The sequence below is a fragment of the Sceloporus undulatus genome, chromosome 2 (genome assembly GCF_019175285.1).
Source record: "Sceloporus undulatus isolate JIND9_A2432 ecotype Alabama chromosome 2, SceUnd_v1.1, whole genome shotgun sequence".
In the NCBI taxonomy this organism is placed as follows: Eukaryota; Metazoa; Chordata; class Lepidosauria; order Squamata; family Phrynosomatidae; genus Sceloporus; species Sceloporus undulatus.
The window spans coordinates 25522659-25546885 of record NC_056523.1 but is presented as its reverse complement, the minus strand read 5'-3'; positions in this window follow the sequence as shown (position 1 = coordinate 25546885).

Genomic DNA, 24227 nt, shown 5'->3' with positions numbered 1-24227 from the left:
AAAACCTGGCCCTCTTCATATAATGCTGGTCTCTAGATCCCACCATCCCTGATCATTTATTTGTTTTCTGGGGCTGATGGGATTTAGAGCTGAACATTATTTTGAGCCTCTATAAAAACAAACAAACAAACAGCTTCATTTATATACTGCTTCATACTGAACTAACAGTGTCTAAGTGGTTTACAACTATAAGCTAATTGCCCCCAACCAGCTGGGTACTCATTTTAGTGACCTGGAAGGATGCAAGCCTGGGTCAAGCTTGAGCCCCCTTAGCTGGGATTGAACTCGTAACCTTATGGTTTTGAGTGAGTGAGTGGTTGCAGTACAGGCATTTAACCACTGCGCCACCAGGGCTCAGTGCATTAAGCAAAATAAAACATTTGTGATGAACGTTGGATTGGAAGGCCAGTACTTCCAATGGATGACAGACAATAGGCCAAGTAGAGAGATGTTTATCCAGAGGCCAGAACATGAACAAACCATGTTGATAGGCATTGCTTCTACTACTTGAAACTTTGCCTGGCAGCCATAGCACCTGGGAGTGTGGTGGTAGTGATAGGATTAGAGCATTCAAAGTGGAGTGAGCCATGTTCACCACATTTCACATTTTTTTAATATACAGAGTATAAGCAAGGGAGGCATATATAAAATGACTAAAATGGACTTTGATAAAAGAAACACTTTTTAAAACCATATGTGGTGTTTGCTTTATAAAGTAAAAAGGTATTGGAGATTAATACAAAGGCAGTGCAATTTATTTTTTAAGTGCAAAAGTGAATTAAAACTAGAATTGTTTTTATTGGGCATATGAAAGGAGAAATTTAAGGATGTGACCTATAAAGTGATGCATGGTACAATATATAATTTTTGTAGCATTAAGTATTTTTTTAGATATTCTTATATTCTTCCATTGAGTGCAAAGGGATTTAGTCCCTAGTATGTGTATTAATAATTATTGCGTTGCATCCTTAGCATTAGTACAGATAAATATTAAAGCTACATTTATGATAGGCTGTATTAACTGTTCCATTTTGTACTATTCCTTGGTTTCTTAATGTGTCACGTCAGTGGAGTCAGTACACTGTAAGGATGTGAGAAAAGGCCTTTTCAGCTGTGGCACCCCATTGTGGAATAGTTTTTCCTTAGAGACCCAGCTGGTACTATTGCGTGAGCTAAAACACAGCAGTATATTAAAGGCTTGAATCCTTGTTTTTTAATTTGTTTACTTATTTAATTTCTTTAAATAGACTAAAAGAAATTAAATTTACTTTCTTGTTTTAATCTGCTTATATCTGTTTTACATGTACACATTCTCTGAGATACCATACTTACATACGTGTGTGTGTGTGTATACACATATACATACACACACACAGATATATAAAGTGATGTCACTAGGGTTTGTGTCACAAGGTGCAGTAACTCATAGTGCAGGGGCAGGCAACCTTTTTGAGCTGGGGGCCGGGCTGCTGTCCTTCAGACAACTGGGGGGACCGAAGCCAAAAAATAAATAATTTAATAATTTAATAAATAAATAAATAAACCAGGACAAAATAGAGGACACGCGAAAAAATTTGCTGATTTTTAAAAAAATGTTAATATAAATGCATGTTTCGGAGGCTTCTATAGACAATTGCCCCCCTTGCCCGCCACTTGTCCCCCCTTGCCCGCCTCCTCCTGATAGGCCAAAGGCCCCACACCCTCACGCGAGAGGCCAAAGGCTCCGGTGGCAATCGGCAGCAGGACCGGGCTGGGGCCGGTCCCAAGGCCTTGCCGGGCTGCATGCGGCCCGCGGGCCGCAGGTTGCCTACCCCTGTCATAGTGTCAACCTCACCCCCATCAACTCATCCCTTACCAAACCATACAGAATCTTTAGTTTTTTGTACTAATGTTATAAATTGCGATTTCCATATATCACTGAATGTAATGGTAATAGTTGTGGCACAAACAATTAGCACAATTAAAATTATATTTCTAAATTACAATATCATACACACAGAATAAATGTGTTTACCTATACTCAAGTTCATGTGGCTAAAGTGAAAATTTAGTAAAATGTGATGTTTTAAAATATTTAAAAAATATATATTTTAAAATATATTTTGTGAAATGTGATATTTTATTTTAAAAAAACATGGGGCCTCTTCATTCTCCTCTCACTGAGCCTCACCCCATTTACACAATTTCGTCAGCATTTTAATGGGACTCAGGTGAATGCCACAACCTGTTTCTGCCCAAAGGCAAATGTTTGGAGAGCAGTGGTGTCACCCTTCCTTAGTGTGTCACCTGGTGTGATCCAGCCCCCCCCCCCCCATCCCCTAGTGATGCCCCTGTATGTATATGTGTGTGTGTGTGTGTGTGTGTATGTATGTATGTATGTGTGTGTGTGTGTATATATATATATATATATATATATATATATATATATATTAATGCTAACAGTAAATATGTAGCCCAAATGTGTATGGATAATTGACTTTTTAGAAATTATAACTCTGTCTAGCAGATGCTTTGAATTGCTTTCTTGAGCATTCCAGTTCAAAAGAAAGCAAGTCAGAGTTTTTGTTTCAGATAAAGAGCAGAACTCTGATGTTTTGGAGAATTGCCTATATTGGAACAAAATGAGTGCAAATATTGTTGCCTGATTCTTCTGGCATGGATTTAAAATACAGACTCACCCACCTGAATTTTAATTATAAATTGGTGGTGATTCCACCTCAGGAATTTTATAGATATGCCTTCAATATTTTATAATTGACCTTAAGAGGTAGCTGTCCATTCTCTTGAAAAACCCTGCCTTAAGTATTAAGTATTTTATCTAGACTTTGCTCCCATAGAAAGAATGTTTCCTGTCCTGAATTGTGTGGTGTAGAGAAATTCAGAACTGCATTGGTAATCCAGGACTCAAACTTCCTGTGTAGTCTGCCAGCATCATACTTTCTTCTGATTTTTTCAGTCCAGTAGATCAGATATTTAATTCCAGTTATATGAAATGAGAACAGCAGCAGATGTACTTGATGTCTGCAAAACTTCAGAGATCAGGAGGAAGCAAAAAAGTAGTAATCTGTTTTTTTGGGATTCCCCCCCCCCCCTTCTGTATAACAGAAATTCTCAATTTTCTAAATCCTGAACATATGATATTGTGGCTTAACACTGTTTTCAGGATATATTACTAAAGATTATTTTAAATTATCATTTGGACAGTTCATACTGGCAACAAGGAAAGTATTATTTACTCATACCAATACTCATACACAGGCAAGGGGTGCCATTTATTAAAGTTATGAAATTGCAAGTGAATAGTGTTAATGGACAATATAGAATGCAGAGGTTGTTAACTGGGATGGCCACAGGTTCCACATTGGCTCCCCAGATGTGTGTGCAGGTGACATGACCCTGGAAACTTCCCTACAGCTATGTGTGTGGGTCTGTCTTAAGTCACTTGTCTACTAATAGTGACCCCATGAATTTGAAGGGGTTTCTTAGGCAAGGAATACAGTGGGCCCTGGTATCCATTGGGATTTGGTTCCAGCACTCCCTATGGATACCAAAATCTGTGGATGCTCAAGCCTATTAAGTATGGTGATGTAGTAAAATAGTGTCCCTTAGATAAATGCAAAATCAAGGTTTGCTTTTTGGAATTTATATAACTTTTTTTAAAAAATATTTTCAAACCATAGGTGACTGAATCCATGGAGAGCCAACTGTACTCAGAAGTGGTTTTGCTAGTTCCTTCCTCTGAAATGTATCTTACAGCACATGTATTTGCAGGTGGTCTCCTATCCAGTTGCTCTGCTATGCCTACTCTTTCTTTTCCTCTGTTAGATTAACAATTTGAGTTTAAGACATGATGCCTTAGATTTTAACTTCTGTGAGTGGAAATCAAATGCATAGATATGGGTTTTCCTATCTCTACTTATGCTCTGTATTCTGTGCTTCCTGATGGTCTGCTTCTGGGTTGAGGGACTTTTGGAACTACATGGTACAGAGGACTTGCCAGTTGCAGGCTGAGTTTGTGGAAATGCCTCCCCTTAAGTCAGATAATAGAAGAACAATGTAGAATTGAAGTGTATGAGCCAAATAGGTCATTGACCAGAAAGATCCTAGTTGACGAACTGACTGAAACTCTAGTTTTTTCTTTGACTTTAGGTCAGGCAGGATCTTAAGATGTTGTCAGAATGGGATAATCCTCTTGTATGCCAATATGAACAAGTCTGTGGAAGAGTGAGATACAACTATAATGAAACAAGTAGCTATATGTGGCTATACTTGTTTTGCTTAATAAGTAAAGCATTAAGCTAAATAAACATTTTGTAGTTTTATTTTTCTATTCTTTGCATTGTAATCACTACTATGATCCATATTCAATTTGTTTTATTCTATAGTTTGTGTTTTAAATACTTCTTCCTGGTTTCTGCAACTGTCACAAATGGGTTATCTGTGGCTTTGAAGTGCAGCATTTGGAACCTTCTGAAATATTTATTTAAGCCTTTTGACAGTCTTGCCTCCTCCACGCTTCCCACCTAGTTCCCCAGTTCCTTTTTGTCCACTGCTGTCACAGTATCAGTTAGGTGCCTTCTAGGCTGTTTCTAACTGATTTCTCCTGATTGACCTGGTTTTGGTCTTGGTTTTTGGATTTCTCAATGTTTTGGCTTGGCATCTTGGTTCATATTATCTTTGATCTCACCTGGCTTGTTGTATCAACTTGGTTTTCCTCTTATTTAGTGCTCCTCTTATTTTGGCTGATTTTTGGCGGCATTTCTTTCTTTCTTTCCCGGATATTTTCAAGATTCTTATGACTTCTTTACCACGAGCTCATGCAGCTGTAAATTGGCAGATAACTGACTTTTTTCTTTAGCTGCAGGGATTAAGATGATCATGAGATGAGACTACACATGAATGTGCACAATTTTAGTGCATAAGGTTAAATAAGTACAGTAGAATGTGTTTATGAAAAATCAAGAGTTCTCTTTGTGAGATTTTCCTTTCATATTTTTAATGGCTTCTTCTAAACCTGATAACAATAGTGATCTGTATGAGTGTGCAAAATTTTCAGCTTTATGAAATTAAAAAGAGATAGGAAAGAGACAACTTAGAAGAATAAAGTGTGTGTGTATTTAAGATGTAAGTCTTCTTCTCTCCTCAGCTCCTCTCAACAGCTATTGATAGCCCAAGATTGGAAAATGAGCCAGTTACATTTTTATAAAGGAGGATTACAGTGCGCCTGCATCATAGGTGGACACATTATATGCGGCTTTCAGCATACACTGAAAGCCACACGGGGCGCAAGGGGAGTCGCGGCCCATTTAGATTAATGGCCTGTGCACCCATGGTACGCCCGCACCGCCGCCACATGCACGAGCTCCATTACTTTCAATGGGGCTCGAGCATACACGATTTTTACATGGGTGGGGGTCTGGAATGGGTGCACTGTATAAGATATTGACTCTTGTCCCACCCCCCTCCTCAAATTAATTTTCTGTTGGCTTTTTATCTATACAACATTGTTGGATCCAAAATTTTAAGGAGCAAGTATGATATATAGGACAAGATAATTTCTTGGGCCATCTGAAGTTGCAGAGTTTGTGCTGAATCTTAAACATAAATTCCTACATGTAGCTTTGTTTCAATCTACATGCCAAACTAATGGCATTTAATTAGTCCATTTAATTAGTTTGTTACCTGCTTAACCTTTATTGGGTTTTTTTTATTCTGAAAAACTAGAAGATTTAGTTCCTATTTCAGGTACTATTCTGGCCATTTTTGTCAGAAGATGGCTTTGCATGTTCACTGATTTTGGGAATGCTTAGTATTCATGGTCATAATCAGTGCATGTTTTTGCCTTATTAAACTTATCCTCCACACCAGGTAGGCTGAAGTCATCTTATAGAAGTGCAGAACAAAGCTAAAAAATTGATTTTGTTTTGAAGTTTTGCAGGTAGTTTTTAGGAAAGGTTAGAGGAAGTCATTCAACCTCTTGTTTGTACCAGCAGAGGATTTCTGCATACTTGCCTTTGAAACATAAGATTGGTACTGCTTGGGTGAGTGGGGATTAAATTTAGAAAGAAGGCATGGGTACAAAAAGGTTGAGAAACATTTGATTAAAAACAAAGTTTGTAAAAAAATGTGGAGTGCTTGTGACAAGGAAAGGGAAGACAGTGAAGGGATGATAATAGAAGAGAAACATGGTCAAAGTGGCGAGTGGATATAAAAATACTGTAGCTGAATGCTGGACAGAAATCAATGGGTGGAGGTGAGAGAGAGGAAACCCTGCCAGAAGGTGGGTAAAATAATCTAGTCACGAGAACACCAGGGTGTGGACCAGGGTCTTGGCAGTAGAGGCTGAGAGAAATGGACGGATTTTAGCAATACTGTAGAGAAAGAATCTACAGGCTTTGGCTGTGGCCTGGATCTGGGGCATACACGACAGAGAAGAATAAAAAATAAAACCAAGACTACGGGCTTCCTGGACTGGTAGAAATGTCATCAACAGAAACAGAAAAGGAGTATTGAAGAGTAGACTTAGGTGGAAAACCAAGAAGCTTCAAGCGTCGAGGGCATTCCACTCAGAGACTGCTGTAAGACAAGATGAAAAGTCAGGGGTGGAAAGATACAGCTGAGTGTCATCAGCGTACAAATGATAGGAAAAACCAAAAGAACTAATGAGCTTTCCTAGGGACAATGTGTAGAGAGAAAACAAAAGGGGACCCAAAACAGAGCCCTGGGGAACTCCAACAGATAATGGAACAGAAGATGAAACTTGGCCATCAATGACCGCTGCAAAAGATCTATCTGACAAATAAGATCTAAACCAGTCAAGAACAGAGTCTGAGAACCCAAGGTCAGAAAGTATATCAACTAGAAGACAGTGATTAACAATGTCAAAGGCTGTAGACAAATCAAGAAGAATGAGAACAGAGTACAGGCCATTAGCCTTGGCCCATAAAAGATCATCCAAGATCTTAGCGAGAGCTGTCTCTGTAGAATGCCATGGGTGGAAACCGGACTGAAAGGGATCGAGAATGAAATTGGCTTCAAGAAGCTCAAGACAGAGAGAGTAAACGACCCGTTCCAAGACCTAGGAAAGAAAAGGAAGAAGAGAAATCGGATGATAGCTAGACAAAGAAGAGGAATCAAGAGAAGGTTTTATCAGAATAGGGAAACTAAACCATGCTTAAAGGCCATAGGGAAAGAAGCTGGAGAGAGAGAGAGAGAGAGAGAGAGAGAGAGAGAGAAGCGAGGGCAGAAAAGAGGGAGCTATAGAAATTAGAAGATGAGTAGGAATTGGATCAAGAGAACAAGTTGCAGGTTTGGAAGAGTTCAGCAGAAACAGGAAGAAAAATAATTTTTTAGGCGAAAGTGATTTAAGATTAGTAGTAGAAGAAAAATTGGGAGAGACTATCTCAGAGCGAAGAGTGGTAATCTTTGAGATGAAATAGTTAGTGAAATCATTAGGAGAGAATGATCAAGAGACAGGAGGAGAGGGAGGTTTTAGCAAAGTGTTGAAGGTGGAGAACAAATGCTGCGGGCGCCTCTCATTGGCGCAGATCAATGATTTATAATAATTCTGTTTTGTGATGGACAGGGCGCATGAAAAGGAAGAAAGAACAAATTTGTAATGAATAAATTAGCCCACTCCCTGGACTTTTTCCAAAGGCGTTCGGCTGTTTGAGAGCAGGACCAGAGTAACCTAACAATGGGGGTAAGCCAGGACTGAGGCCTAGTTGTAGAAGAAGACGTGTGTATACAGAGACAGGGGCAAAGCTGTCAAAAGTTGAGGAAAGAGTGGAGTTAAATAAAGACATTGCTGAATCAGCAGGTTCCATCAACTGGTCTTGTATCAACTCTGGTGTCTGAGTCAAAGTGAATCCAGTTTATTTTATCAGCAAAGTGATGGGCATATTCTTTGCAGAGAGTGGTTTAGTGGCTTAAGTTATCTTTTGGACCAGATTGTAACAGATGCCTGACTACTCGGAACAGCTGTGCTGAGTGGTTCTGTGAGGATGCAGTGGTGTTACACAAAAATAGTCCCTTTTTGCTATCCTAATGACCCCACCATAGGCCTTCAGTTTTCTCTGAGTTTTCTGCCAGTGTTTCTTTGCTGCCAGCTCCTTAGAAGATCAGTCGGCTGGTTTAGCTCCACTCTGTGAGAGGATGCTTAAGTGTGATTGTGTCCAGTGCCCTTTCTCCTTTCTAGAGATTAACCAGGGCTTTAACAGCATCACCTGCAAAGGCAACAGAAAACTTCCCAAGTGCCACCAGGAATCCATGATGTAGGTGGTTTTGGGGAGGGGAGTGTGGAGCATTTAGGAATTCCTGGCGGGGTCTAGAAAAAGGAATTCGGACTGCTTAAAAGCAAATGAAGAAAAAAACGTACTTCACTTGATTAAAAGAGCTCTCCACAAGATTTCAGTACTCTTGGCAGAACTGTGTGTTTTTGTGGAAAGTAGTATGAATTGACCGGGCCTGTTAATTTAGTTGTGAGAACTGTCTACCTTGTTGATCAGATATTCTTACCCACTTCACTGTGTTTGCTTGGATATTCAGCAAGCCATTGACATGTGGGAAATCACTTGACAGTCATGGTTCACATACACTTATCAGTTCTTGACACAGCAAGCAATAGTAAGATTTTCCAAAGACAGCTCTCCAACTGTATATAGTTCTAATGAAATTATATTTTATCTAGTTTTATCTTTCAGTCTAATTTGAAGGAAGATATTTCAGTACTAAACTGGTGTCTGCTGTCATTAATTGACTGTATAAATTTGACCTGGTCTGTCAAAAGGTAGATTAGGTAATGGGAATTCAGCCTGTGGGGCTACATTCCCCTCAGGTTTCCATCTTGGGCATACTCCCAGACTCAAATCTAAGCCTGAGCATTAGCAATGGGCAGGAGTGCATTTGCACAATTAAAACAAGTTATATAGCTGTGCATGTTCCTGGAAATGTCGGCTCTGAGTAACACATGCTTTGATTATATCTGGTTAGGATTACCTAGCACACTCCTCACTTGGAGCTAACTTTCAAAACTGTTTTGGATCTGTTGGTGTGATCATTCTGCGTAATGGGTCTGGCTACAGTGAGCAGTGCACACAACTCCTGTGGTGGAACAGACTCTCTGACTACTGGTATATTTCCAGACAGTATTCAAAGTGCTGGTTATGATCTTTAAATCTTTATATGGTTTGGATCAGCACTATCTGAAAGACCCAATGTGTGTGTATGTATGAGCCTGCCCAAATTTTAGAATCTTCAGAAAACGTCTTTTTGATTCCATATTTGATCAGGACATGGGAGAGAACCTTCTTGGTGGCTGCTTCCAGACCAGACTGGAATTCCTTCACATGCAAGAGTTGGTTATGTTCTCTTTTGCTCTCTTTTCCACCAGAAGGCAAGACTTTATGTTTAGACATGTCTTTATAAGTCTTTGTGGCGGGGGATTTTTAAAATAGAATGTGTTGTGCATTTATTACCTTGTACTGTGTTTAAATATGTTTTAGACAGTTTAAATTAATAGTTTTAAAAGATTGCTTGCTGAAAGGATTTAAAATTTATGGATTTTTAGTCCTGCTGGGAGAAGGCAGAGTGTATTTTGATTAAATAATACATACGTACTGGGGATGTTTCTTAAAGGCCATCTAGTTTACTCTTCTTAGCAGATATGCCTGACTTAAGCATAGCAATGGGGTTTGCCACACCCATCACCTTTTGTTTCTGGTCTCTATATCAGTGTGAAGTCAACATTTTGTTCTTTTTTGGAAGTGCGCTACAACTAAGTTCTTAGTATGAAATCATGCAGTCCAATATCCCCTTGTGCTTCTCTTTTGCATGTTAGTTGGCTCACCAGAGAGTAAGCATAGAGGTAGGTAGGAACATAAGCATATATCCTGTGCTTGTATTGTTCATCTGCCACTTCTGCATCAGTGTTGCAAGTAAGTCACACTCCAGTAGCAATGTACAATGTATAGAACTGCAAATTGGAGTTCTACATGCTTTATACAGTGGTCCTCTCCAGATGTTGGGAGATATGTTCTGCCCCCCCCCCGCGAATCTGAAATTTTGCAAATATTCAAGTGCCATTGTTTCCAGTGGCCCCACCCTGCTGCAGCCATTGACATATCGCACAGCCATTGGGCTGCGGCAGAGGGGGCAGGGCTGCTCACGCCAGACCCTGAGTACTGCTGGGAAAGTGGTCTTGATGGCTGCCAGGGTGATTACAGGCCCAGCACCAGGGGGAAGATGCCAGTAAGGGAGGGTGGGTGGGTAACTATCATTATCAAAACTCCATGTCACTACGAAAACAAAAATCTTTTAATTGAATGGATTCTCCAGGTAGAGAACAAGGGATAGACTAAGTTTTGTCTGTGCTTAAATGTATTTCAGTTTCCGAAACGTTTTATGGATATACTTTAATATGACCTGTTTCGTCATTGATGATTAATAGTTGCTAACATGCAGACTATGTAGGGTAATGTGTTTTTTTGGGTGTGGGGGGTGGGGGGCAGGGAAGGAATGAGCCAAGACTGAAAAAGTAATGGCATGGTGGAGTTGAAGTGATATTCACGTTCACAGCCTTTTCTGAAGTCTTTCTGTAAGTCTCTGGCACTTCCCACAGCTGCCAATAGAACTATGAAAAAGTGTAGGAATGCTTTAGGCTATGCTGACTCACCCTATGATGACATCAAGAGGGCATCTCATAAGTTGAGAGATTTCCAATACAATGGTAATTTTAATTTAAAATTTAATAATAATAAATTTATTATTTTTATACCGCCCTTCCATAGATCAGGGCGGTTCACAGCAATATCAATAAAACAATTAAGAATACATAAAAACACCCCTCTCTCACTGACCCCTCCCCCCCTGGTAAAAAGCCACACAGCGGGCAAGGACAGTCCTCCGCAGTTCTGGGGAGCTTCTTCCCAGGTGACATGGGGGGGGGCAGCGGCAGAAGTAGTCCTCCACCAGCTCTCAGGCAGTCCCCGATGTTGCTGGGTCTGCCTGATGGCTCCCTCTGAGGCCGAGATGCAGTTTGAAGGAGGAGGGGCCTCTTCCTTCAGGCAGTCCCCGATGTTGCTGGGGTCTGCCTGATGGCTCCCTCTGAGGCCGAGATGACAGTTGAGAGGGAGGGGCCTTTCCTTCTAGGCAGTCCTCGATGTTGCTGGGTCTGCCTGATGGCTCCTCTGAGGCCGAGATGACAGTTGAAGAGGGGGGGCCTCTTCCTTCAGGCAGTCCCGATGTTGCTGGGTCTGCCTGAGGGCTCCCTCTGAGGCCGAGATGACAGTTGAAGAGGGGGGGCCTCTTCCTGTCAGGCAGTCCTCTGATGTTGCTGGGTCTGCTGATGGCTCCCTCTGAGGCGATATGACGTTGAAGAGGGAGGGGCCTCTGCCTTCGGCAGTCCTCGATGTTGCTGGGTCTGCCTGATGGCTCCCTCTGAGGCTGGAGATGACAGTTGAAGAGAGGGAGGGGCCTCTTTCCTTCAGGCAGTCCCGATGTTGCTGTGTCGGGGTCTGCCTGAGGGCTCCCTCTGAGGCCAAGATGACAGTTGGGAGGGAGGGGCCTCTTCCTTCAGGCAGTCCCGATGTTGCTGGGTCTGCCTGGTGGCTCCTCTGAGCCGAGATGACAGTTGAAGAGGGAGGGGCCTCTTCCTGTCAGGCAGTCCGCGATGTTGCTGGGTCTGCTGATGGCTCCCTCTGAGGCGAGATGGACAGTTGAAGAGGGAGAGGCCTCTTCCTTCAGGCAGTCCTTGATGTTGCTGGGTCTGCCTATGGCTCCCTCTGAGGCCGAGATGACACCATGCCCTTCTCTAAATAACTGAGCGGACAGTATATAAAATCAGAAGGGGGATCTGATGATGAAATTTGAGGGTGACAGCTACTGAAGTGTTTTTATTCCTGCACTCTAGTCCTTGGTTCCCTGTTTAGGGGGTAATTTTACTCAGATTGCATGATAAGATCTGTATGGAAATGTTTCCTGATAGTTAAATGACACTTAAGAATACTGAACAATGGATTTGGTTTGTCTTTGTTTAACATAATTCTTATTGCAACATGTCTGGTTACAAATCATTAATAAAACTGATTTTAGAGGTATTTTTTTAAAGGTTGTCTTGCATTTTTCAGTATTTAGATTAGTGGCATCACACAGCGTGTGACTCATGATACAGGTGATGTTATGTGGCCGTGGAGGCCCATGGAATCACTCCCTCCTCTCCCCCCAACCCTACCTGTCCTTGCTGGAATGATTCAGTGAAAAGGGGATTGTTGCCTCCGAGCCTCTCGAGTAGTTCTTCTTCCATTTCATTTATGTGTAAAATGTTTTGGAATGGATTTCTTCTAGTTTTGTTGTCTTTTTTAAAATGGGTGATTTGACTACCAAATCAGCTATTGGGGAAAAAATCATTTTTTTCTTTTATGTCGCCTTTATCCCGAGAGACCGGCAGCTCTCGACAAATCTTTTAAAAGTTTTGCTAATAAATATTAACAATTAAAAAAACACAATTAACAGTTAGCTGAAAACAGTATAAATGGCATTAAAACATACAGAGGTAAAAAGAAACTTGAGCACACACTCATTATAAAGGCCTCCTGACGTGATTATATATTAAATGCCTACTTGAATAAAATGTCTTTGCACATCAAAAAATGTGGTTCTCCATCCTCTTCCCCAGGAGGCCATAAACAGTCTGCAAGGTAAGTAGATCCTCGGTATCCCCTGGGGTTGTGGTTGCAGGACCCTCCGTGGATAACAAAATCCATGGGTGCTCAAGTCCCATTAAATACAATGGCATGAATGGTGTCTCTTATTATGAATGACAAATCAAGGTTTGCTTTTGGAAATTTTTTTTTTGAATATTTTCAAACCGGGATGCTTGATTCGTGGATAAAACCTGTGGATAAGAATCGCTGATGGTACTAACTTCTGTTTTCTTATTTTACAAGGCTGATTTAGATTCCCCTAATTCTGTGCTCGCAACTTTGCAATGTGGGCCACTGGTAATTTTTTCCTTTTGATATGGCAGGAATTGGGACCATATTTGTGGTCACTGGCTATAGTTATTTCTTTCTTTATTGAAAACTCACCTGGGACCAGGTGACCAGTAACTCAGTTACCAGCACAAGTCCGTGGTTCACTACTTCAAGTAGTGCTGCTCTATTGCAGCTCATAATTGAATGTGCATTTGTCTGGTTGCTAAGCATGGTTTCTTTTAATGTGTGCAGTTCTTTATAATATATTTTGACACTGCCCTGAGTTGGCTTTGGAAAAACCTGACTTCCAATGTATAGTTAAACGAATTAAGACTTGATGAAAGAAACAGAAAATAGAGTTCTCAAAGTATAATAATTGTGTTCTTAGTGATTTCAATAAGCACTTTCTTTGCTTTTACTATTTTCTTGTTTCTGTTGTAGCTCCTATTATCAACGATACAACGAAGAGTGTCAGTAAGATTTTCCTTACTATTTAGATATAATGCAGAATCTTTTCAAGTAACAGTTAAACAAAATATTATTTAATGTGCATTTTCTTCTGTTGGCAAATTTGAGCATGGTTTAAGATATAAAACGTGTTTTAAATTGTTTTCATTAAAAATGTACTTTTAGTAGTTTGGATTTTAATGTAATAGATCTTAACCAAATGTGCTGCTGGTGGTATAACTCATGTAAAACCCCCATCTTCGAACTCTGCTCAAAAATTTGCCTTGTCGCTACTGTAATCAATCTGTTTTTTTTTTATTATTATTATTATTATTATTATATTATTATTATGTTTATTATTTCTATTGCTGTTTGGGATTTATATATTCTCTGAATATTTAAAGCCATCGATGCTTAAATTTGTGGATAAAAAATCCATGGTTAAGGGAGCTGACATTTTTTCTCAGACATTTATTTAACTGTGAGAAATGGCCTGCTTGAGCTGCATGGAAAATAGAGCTTATTGCTATGTGAACTAAGAAGAGAAAATGCTGGATGAATTCCCTTTTACTCTTCCCTAATTGTTGGTGGAATACTTTGGATATATATTTATCTTGCTTTCAAAAAAGGTTTGATAAGGTCCTCCATTATTTTGATTAGCAAACTGATTAATAAGGAATGAGGGGAAACTAACAGGTGGATCCATAAACGTGCTCAAAGAGTTGTCATGAAAGGCTGTGCTTCACACTGGAAGAAGTCGTGAGTGCCACAGGGTTCAACATTTTATTAATTCAAATTAACAAAATGAAATTCAGTGGAGAAAATGCAAATTTTACATGTAGGCCACAAAAATCCAGTGCATAGGTATAGAATGAGGGATGCTTGACACAGTAGTGCTACTGGGAAAGGACATTGAGATTATTCTTGATCATTCTTGTCATGAAATTGAACATGACATCAATGTGATGCTGTAGGAAAAAAAAAATGCTATTTTAGCCTGCATTAAGAGAGCATAGTTTTCCAATGGAGGGAAATCAAAGTTCCACTATATTCTGTGCTGGTCATGCTTCATCTGGAGTACAGTGGTACCTCGGGATACGAAATGATCGCGTTACGAAATTTCCGGGTACGAAAAAGTCAGATTGGCAAAACTGTTTCGGGTTACGAAAATTTTTCGGGTTACGAAATTAATTTCGGCGCGAAATTCAAATGCTGCTATAGGCTTTCCAGTGCTAACGGGTTGTTCGGGTTCTGAAATTTTCGGGTTACGATAGGAATGGCGGAACGAATTAATTTCGTACCCGAGGTACCACTGTACGGCATTCAGTTCTGGGCACCTCATTTTAAGAAAGATTTAGACAAGTTAGAATAGGTTCAAAAAAGGGCAACAAGGATGATACAAGGAATGGAGAACAAAGCATATCATTTTACTATTACTATTATTATTATATTTGTATCCCACACTTCCCAGCACTGGGGACTCAGAGGTGGCTTCACAATATTAAAGAACAATACAATTAAAACATAGAAAGAGGTGCATTAAAAAGGAATTAATTTATTACATGTTGGAAAAGATAATATAAAAGAATTAATACATTTTAAATGATAAAACTGTATAAAACATTTTAAAATGAAACACATCCCACTCGGGTCCTTTAAATCTTCTGTTTCAGGCTGCTTTATACAGGGAGATACGATCTGGCCAAATAGCATGGGCCTGGCCCATAGAGGGCTTTGATAGATCATAACCAGCACTTTGGTTATGCTGGAAACAAATTGGCAGCCATTGGAGCTGTGTTCAACAGGGGTGTTGTGTGGTCTCTGTAACTGCCCCAGTTAACAGCCTGGTGCAGCTCTTTGAACAGCTGAAGTTTCCAAACACTCTTCAAAATTTTGGCAGTCCATGCAAAGCCATTTGGTCCAACAGGATGTAACAAAGGCATGTACCATGCAGGCCAGATCCAGCATCTCAAGGAACGGGTGAAGTTGGAGCACCTTTAAACGTGGCAAAAGCACTCCTGGTCATTGTCAAGAGAAACATGAACTTTGGGGGAAATGTTTTTCACCTTTTTTGCTTGAAGCATCCCCCCCCCAATTTTTTTTTAAAAAAATCCTATTGGTGGCCCAAAGGTTAAATGCCGATACTGCAGCCACAAGGTTGTGAATTCGATCTTAGGCTGGCTCCAAGTGCCACTCAGCCTTCTTCTTGTTGTAGGGTGGTAAAAGGCACACTCAGCTTGTGTGGGGGGCGTTTGACTTACACATTGTAAACTGCTTAGGGAGTGCTACTTTCCTGATAGTGGTATAGAAATGTACTTGCTATTCCTATAAAAATGAAAATGGAAAAAAAATGGAATGTGGAGTCCAGTTGGCCCTCCACATTTGCGGGTTTAACATTCACAGATTGATATTTGTCAGTTTGAATGGCTGGGAAGGGTGTGCATGCACTCCTCGTCCTCCATCCTGGGCTTTTTAACCCCCCTCGCCCGTGGGAGAAAAAGCCCAGGATGGAGCAGCCAAGAGGGTATGCACGTTTTCCTCCTCCTTCGTCCTGGCTTTCCCCCTTGCAGGACAAAAGCCCAGATGGAGCACGGAGGAAGGGTGTGCACACGCTCCTCCTCTTCTCTGTCCTGGGCTTTTTCCTGTTTTTTTCACTTTCTTGGGGTATTGAACCTTTGTGAATGTGGCGGGCAGACTGGGATTTTCTTTTAAATGATGAATTAAGACAGATTTTCTTTGTATCTGTTTGCCCAAGATTATTTCTAAACGCTTTGTAATGAGATGGTTTTATTATGTAAGACAATTCATTACATTACAGTTTCTGGCTTGGTTTCCTTTTCTCACTTCTTTTTGTGGAATGAATTGCTTTAGGTTTGTTTAACCTCAGAGAGAGAGAGGACTAGAGGAAAAAGATAATACAGTGGTACCTCGGATACGAAATCCCGGTTACGAATTTTCGGGATATGAAATTCCCATAGGGATTATTGTTTCGGGTTACGAAGTTTTTTCGGGTTACGAAAAACTCCGGCGCTATCTTAAATGGAGCCGCGGCGAGCGGGCTTTTTTCCCCATTAGAGCCTATGGGTTTTTCGGCTTACGAAGGCTTTTCGGGTTACGAAATTAGCCGCGGAACGAATTAATTTCGTAACCGAGGCACCACTGTATTCTTTGTTTTACAAATGTAGCTATTTTTGTTTTTGTTTTTTGTCTTCTTTTCAACTGGCAAAGCAAATTGTTTCTTATTGTTCAGGATTTTGTGGGTCCATCTATAGAAAAAATACACATTTAAAAAGGAATACATTTTGTAATTGTTTGAAAAAAAAACCCCATACTCTTAATATATACCAATACAGTTGAACATAGGCAGAATAAACATTTTGCAGGGTTTTCTTAACTTAGAAACTACTGTTTTTTCTGTGAACTTCCGCAGAGTGCCTTTTCTGTTACCTTCTGTGCACCTATGGCATTATGTTAAGATAACCGTCTTCTGTATACTAATTTTGATTAATCTGGGGGAAAAGACAGAAGTGAGACTGGATTTTAACTGCAGCTCTTCAGAAGCAGAGGTTGCCTTTTTGATTTGAAATTTAGAGCTTGGAAATACTGTTTTTGGCAGTCCAGAGTTCTGAAATTTGTGAAATTAGTAAATCATTTATAGCAGGAAAATGAAAGTGAGTTAGTCTGGATTGACTTAAAAGAAAGGATACTGTGGTGATCCTTCTCTACTTTTGTTCTCTGTTGCAAGCATAGGCAGGGTTCTTTGTACTGGGTCAGCTGTGGAGCTAAGGATGTTAAAACTGTCTGAGTGTGAACTCTTAGAGAAGATTTAAGTGTTTCTTGCCTGTAGATGCAGGGCAGTTGGAAGTGCTTGCTGTTTAGATGCCTCTCCCCATTACGTTTTTGCATGGGTTCCTCTTTGGATTGACATGGCAAAGTACACTCTAAGGAGCCATTCACCTATTGGAGCAGAGAGTGCTAATAAATATTCCTGGAATTATTTAAGCCACCTTGCCCTTTGAGTGCTGAGACATGGCTCTCATAATAGGACCCCCACCCCCGAGAGTTAAAAGTCAGTAGTGAAGGTAGCATGTTTATTCTACAATCATGAACTAGGTGAGGGTGTTACATTATAAAGCAGTTGGGGGAATGTAAGCGGTGTGCAGGGAAGCTGCTGGCTACGATGCAGCTGGTATCTTTGTCTGCCCCAGGTGTGGCTGGTTAACATTGCTCAGTGCAGCCCAACAGTATTAGAACATTCTGACTATATTGGTATAATAGGGTGGTGTCATGAATAAGGGCTATCATTGCTTGGACAGCTTGTAAGAGGAAAAGAAAAGAAAAGTTCTGTTGGGAGACTGGCTTAATGTTTAGTGTGTATTTCTTTTCTTGTCCCACAATGAGAATGTACTCTCTTCCTGCTTTCTTTTGAGGAAAGCCGTTGCCCCAATATCTGTTTATTTATTAAATATTTATATCCTACCCTATCTCTAAAGCTCTCGTGGCAACATACAATAAACAACCCATTTGAATGTTCTATGAGTTTTCTGGACTTCTCTGTCCTAATTCCTGTCAACACTATCCCATGGATGATTGTTGTGTAGGCACAGCATGGCTGATATGCTCGGGCCGTTTTGTGACCAAGAATATGTGCTTTTCTATGTTTGTGTGTACGTTGTGTGCATTTGCATGATGCGGTAATCAAGGAATTTGATGAAACTTTGGCCTGTCATGAATAGATGTCTCTGGGCAGGGAGATGCCTGTGGCTAGACAGATCATAAGAAAAACTGGAGACACATCTTAAGTGTTCAATAGATGCTGATTTATTATAGACTAGGAAAAGCCCAGTTCATTTTGGTATTATATATATTTTATGATGCTTTTTCGTGGGACTATGAAAAACTAAAAAGATACATACAATATATGTATGTCTCAGAGTAGAGAGCAGAAGTGGAACTGTGAGCGATGTTTGAGGGCGCTTAAATTCCAGACAAAAACATGCGGCTTTGAGAGCAGTCTCTCCTGTTTTGTGAGGCTACAAGCCTCTTTAGTTGGCAGAGAAAACTGAATTTATCAGGAAGCCTCCATGCTTTTTTCTTCAGGAAAACTTTTAGGTGTTTGCTAAAGTAAAACATGCCAATGCACTCCAGTTTGAGGCGAAAAAACTGAACTAAGGATGACACCATAACATCTTGACAAATGCACCCCTATGATCACATCATTTTTTCTGTTCTCCTATAAGATTTTTAACAACTTTGCTGCTGAAGATGCCAGTGGAGCTTTGAAAACTTGCAACATGTATTTGTATTTCAGTTGACCCCATAAAAACATCACTGTTTGTGGATCTGGATGCTATTGTACGATGCAATACATGTAAAACTTAAAATCTCATTCCATTTGCTGGGACAAAAAGAACATGTGAACTGTGCTTCAGAAATTTCTACAGTTAGATTTCAAATTCAAATCTATAGGTCCTAGTCAGATACCAAAGATTCTGTGTATGTTTGTTTTATGATATAATTATATTTTTCATTTCATGTTTTGTTTTTTCGTAGCCCCCTCAATACACCAGTAGTCTTTTGTTGAGCACTTTTGGAGTTTACATTGAGTGGCTGTCCTGTTGTTCTTTAGATATTCATAAGGCAACCCCCCCTTGTATGAAACTCATTGGTTTGATTTGCTGCTCCACTGCAAATCAAGAGTGTATCAGCAGCATTCATGCAAGCCGGCATTCTGGCTACTGTGGATGTGAGCTACCCATTGTCCCTAGAGACTATGCAGAACATTGTTCTTTCAGGTGGAGAGGGTGAAACCCAGGGTGATGGGGGTTACTCAGCAGACAATGGATCATTAATAAATAGGCACCCTGAGGCCTTGCCAGGTATCACACAGAACAATACACAGTAACATGTAAATCACTTTCCTTTGCACCAGCATTTTATACCCCACTCTCTTTCATTGCCAGCATTTTTCTGAAGAGGCCAGCCACAGCTGGCTGGGAAACATGCATAAAAAATCTTTGAGAACATGGCCTCATGCCCCAAAAACACAAAAATTCTATGCTTTATTACTGTTTTATGCTATTCATCATGGGTAGTTTTAGTGGTGTTAACATGAGGTTGAGTTATAGCTTTAGTAAAGCTCTGTGGTACCAGTATGAAGTTTGGTATTGCTCTTTCATAACTAGCTTGTATTCACTCCTGCCACATTTTGCCCTGTCTGTCTAAACATAATTAGTTTCAGTTGATTTAAGATAGGGTAGGCTGTCAGCAAATGTGAGACTGTTCTGTCCTCTAAAATGGTAGAATCTTCAGGAACTCAATTTTTGTGCTTCTCTCCTGCTGGTGGCAGCACCTCCCCCGCTGGGTCAAACTATTTGCTTTCTGTGGTTTGAACATCAATTTGGCTTGCCTTTTTCTGATAATTTTTAGGAAATTTCAGTTTTTTTGTAAAATATCTGCTTTTTCTTAAGTGGTGTGTTGAAATGTTTTGTTTACTGAATAAGAGTGTGTGGGTGTAGAAAAGTATGTTTCTTTTAATCTGTGTCTGTCTAAATATGATTTTGTTTTCCACTGAACGCTAAGGTCCCAGGACCCATGGATCTTGGAAGTAGGAGTATGGTGGCCTGTGTTTGTGCTTGGTTTGGGACCTTTAAGAATTACCAGGTGCCATAGGCTTATTTCGGGAAGTGTATATGGCAACCACCTCTGTAGTATTCTTGCCTGAGAAGCCCTGTGAAATTGCATGGGGTCCCATGAACAAAAGGAACTGGGCAAACACAAGGGAAACATTGGTGATTACATGTTCTTTTGATTTAACAGCCTGTCTCTTTTGGGAGACATTCTGTTTTTCTTGCTGTGTTGGAGGTGATGATGTGGTTTTTCTTGAGGTGAGTGGCTGATAGAAAGGCTGAGAGCATCAGTGACCAGATCTTCACCAAGAATTAAAAACATTATTTTGTAATTTAAGCCGGAAGAAATAGAAGAATTAGAATGAATGTTGTTCTTCAGGCCATAACATCTGCAGTGCGGTGTTCAAGGCACAGCTTTGTCTGGACGCAACTGTTTTCTTTTGATGATTCTCAAAAATATGTTAGATGGGTTGTTGCAGTATTTGTTGGAATCTGGTCTGTTAGAAGAGTGTTGACTGGTGGGACATTGTCTGAGCCTTTTTAGGAAGTTACTACAGTCAGCCCTTCTGTTCGTGTGGGGATCTGTTCAGACCCCATAGATACAAAATCCATGGATGTTTCAGTTCATTGTCCTAATGGCAGTGCAGCCATATGGCTGGCACCACCATTAGGAACAACTGGAATCTGATGTCTTCCCTCCCTGCCCTCGGCCCCTCAGGCTTCTGCCCCAAGCTTGGTTGTGACATGGAGGCGGGAGTCGCATCGTTGGAGGAAGCTGTGTTTGGGGCTGGGGTTTTGGGTTGTTGGAGCCTCCCCTTAGGCCCAACACCTGGAACAGGACCTCCAGGTTCTGAATCTCGAGGAGCGGCTCGGCTGGCTCTCTCAGTGATCAAGGCTCCAGCCTCCCCTCCAATCTGCCCCAGAACCGCTTGAGGCGAAGGCCTTGGAGGGGGGGATGAGGAGAAAGAAGGGAGAGAGAGAGGGGGGGGAGGACTTCAGTGCAGTTGTCTGCCAATGATGATGCACCTGTCTGCACGTGCAACCATTTGGGGACAACATGGGCTTTGGCCGTCGGGAGGAATGCTCAAATTCCGTGGATGGCAAGTCCACAGATACTGAAAGTGTCACTGTATACCCAAAAGAAATTGGTTTTCACTTGTCCTTTCTTTTAGGGCTCTGCAGGTAATATTCCCCTCCCTTCAGGTGTATGTTGGTTGGTAAGTTCTGAGCAGTTTTGGGTGGCCGTCAAAATTTCTTAGGTTGCTTGTGAGGGATATTTAACGATTGGTTGCATTGTTATTGTTGCAGTGTCGTACATTTGCGTATACTGATGTGTGAGGGTTATCAACTGCTAGATCATTTGATTGGGTTATCGCTGGCCAGGGTGATTTATATCAGGAATGTTGGGATTAAGTTGGGAAAATGTTAATATAAGCTTCTGAGGTCACTAGGCTGCAGTAACGCAGAGGTGGATTTAAAATATCACCAAATGTTTGAACATTGTCTTTTTGGAGGAATTCAGCCCATTTTACAAGTACCTTTTTCCCTGCTCACCACCAGAGGGTCAAACTTAGTTTTGTTTACCCTTCATTGAGTCTTTGGAATCTACTCAGGGGTTGGCATGGCACATATGGTCTGGGGATGTCACCTGAAGACAGATGTTGTTGTCATCACTGTTCGTATGAATTGCTATTGTGGACAGCCTCAAATCTGTTAAAGATGCATCGCTTAAATTGCTTGCAGATGTATGTAAGATGTATAGACTGCACAGCTCAAACCCAGACATCAGAGGATAGAACCCGTATCACTTTCTGGCACTTGTTTTGTAAGTATAGGAATGCACTGGACTTAGCGCCAGCTTAACTGTGGCCGATGATGGCATGGTTATGAATGGTATCAAATATGGCCATGGAGAGTTGAATAAAATGTGGCCATACATTTCCTGTTGTGCTTTCAATGAAGTTTATGCCAGGGAGATTTTTGGAGGCTCAATACGTAAAGGGAGCAAAGATGCCTGTCTGATGCTTGGAAGTTTAAATGGATCGGCCTGGTGTAGTACTTGGAATGGGGTCTACCATGTGTATACCAGGTGCTGTGGGTATTTAGGGTTATGGCAAATAGTCTCTTGAGTCTTTAGGAAAAAAAATGTTGAAGAATTTATGTTTGGTTCACCATAAGTTAACAGGTTGACTTGAAGGCACATCCACAGGCGAGTAACTCCTGCAATCCAGGGTGGAATCTTAATTCAGGATAGGTCTGTGAGAATCATTATTCTCCAAAAGTGTCTCTAGATGATGACAAAGCGTCTTGGAACCATAGAGAAGAAAAGGTGCAGCAGTTACAGTGTGCACTCCACCTCCCTTCAAGTGTGCTACTCTTCCATCGTCATGTGTCAGCTGTCAGAACAAGATTTTCCCAGTTAGCATAACGGTCATAGGTTGAATCGTGAATTGGACCACAAGAGTCATCGCAGGTTCCAACCTGTGTCATTCAGGAATCACAATGAAGGCATCCCCTCGATGGACCATCCAGCCTGCTGTTTAAAGACGTCCAAAGAGGGAGACTGCCACCACTCTCAGGGAAGAGTGTTCCACTGTGAACTGCTCTTACTGTCGGAAGTTCCTCCTTTTTGAGCTGAAATCTATTTTCCTGGAGCTTGCAACCTTGTTCAGGTCATGTTTTCTGGCGAGAGAAAACAATGCTAGCTCGCCTCCTAATATGGACACCCCTTGAATATTTCAACAGGGCTTCATATCACCTCTTAACCTTTTCTGTGCTCCAGGCTAAACATCTCTAGCTCTCTGAGTCTTTCCTGCACAGGGCATGGTGTTCAGACCCTGTCACCATGTTAGTTTGGTCCTCGCTTTGGACAACTCCAGTTTCACAAGCCTTTTTAATGTGGTTGCAGAGACTGGGAACAATAGTCTCAGTGGGGCCTGGACCGAGAGCAGAATAGAGTGGCAATAAGTATGAATAATAATAATTAATAATTTTATTTGTATACCACTTTTCCTCCAGATTTAAAGCGGTTCACAACATGACAAGCTTACATGTCACATTGCTATAGCACAAAGCATACAATACATCAATAGTGACTCAGCAATCTTATACATTCAACAAAAATCCTCAAACCATGTACAAAGAGTCAAGCCATCAGTTTGAGGCTTGTTGCCGCCGGCCTGCTGGTCTGCCCCTCAAGATGGTGGATCGGAGGAGGGCTCTTTAGTCTTGTTCAGGTGAGCCGCTGTTGTTGCTGGCCTGCCTCTTCTCCCCCTCCAGATGGTGGTCGGAAGGATGGGCTGCTTGTTCTTTTTGCAGATGAGGTCTGTTGTTGCTGGCCTGCTCTCTCCCCTCTAGATTGGTGTCGGAAGGAGGGCGCTGTGTCTTTGCAGGCAAGGTCTATGTGTTGTGGCTGCCTGTCTCCCCTGCAAGATGGTGGTCGGAAGGGGGCTTTGTTCTTTGGCAGGCGAGGTCTGGTGTTGCTGGCCTGCCTTCTCTCCTGCCTGCAGATGGTGGCCGGAAGGACTTATTACTTCCCTTATGCTAGAACTATACTGTTCTGATTGCCAGCCTAAAAATCTGCATTGGCCTCTTTAGCTGCGGCATGCACATTGTGTTGACTGATTGTGGTCTACTGTGACTCCTAGGCGGGGTTACACGCCTGAAAGTACGGGACTGCAGTCCGTATGTAGGGGTTGGAGGTGCGGTGCTTCGCACCCCCCAACCCTAGTACGGATGAGTGCCGTCAAATTGGCGGCCCTTCCCATGGGGGCTGCCATGACGATGTACGACCCGCTCTGTACGGGGCGGCGCGGACGTGACGTCGACGGTCCGCGGCAGGGCTGCTTAGTGTTGCCTTTCGCGGACCAGGAGGAGCTCCGTTTTCGAGCTCCTTCCTGGTTTTTGCGGCGCCGTTTTGCTTTTGCTGGGGCGCAGCCTGTCAGGCGGGCTGGCCCAGCGAAGCAAGGGGTAAAGGGGGGGGGCCAGAGCCCCTTTTCTGCCTCCTGCCCGTGGGCCGCGGGGTGGTCCTTGGGGCTTGAAGCCCTAAGGACTCCCTTTTCAGGCTGCTTGGGGAGCGGCGTTTTGCCGCTTTTCCCTGCGTCCTGAAAGCGGCGGTCGGTGCTCAGGGGGTCGGCTGCCGTTGCTGGCAGCTTGAGGCCCCGTACACCGGGTGAAGGGG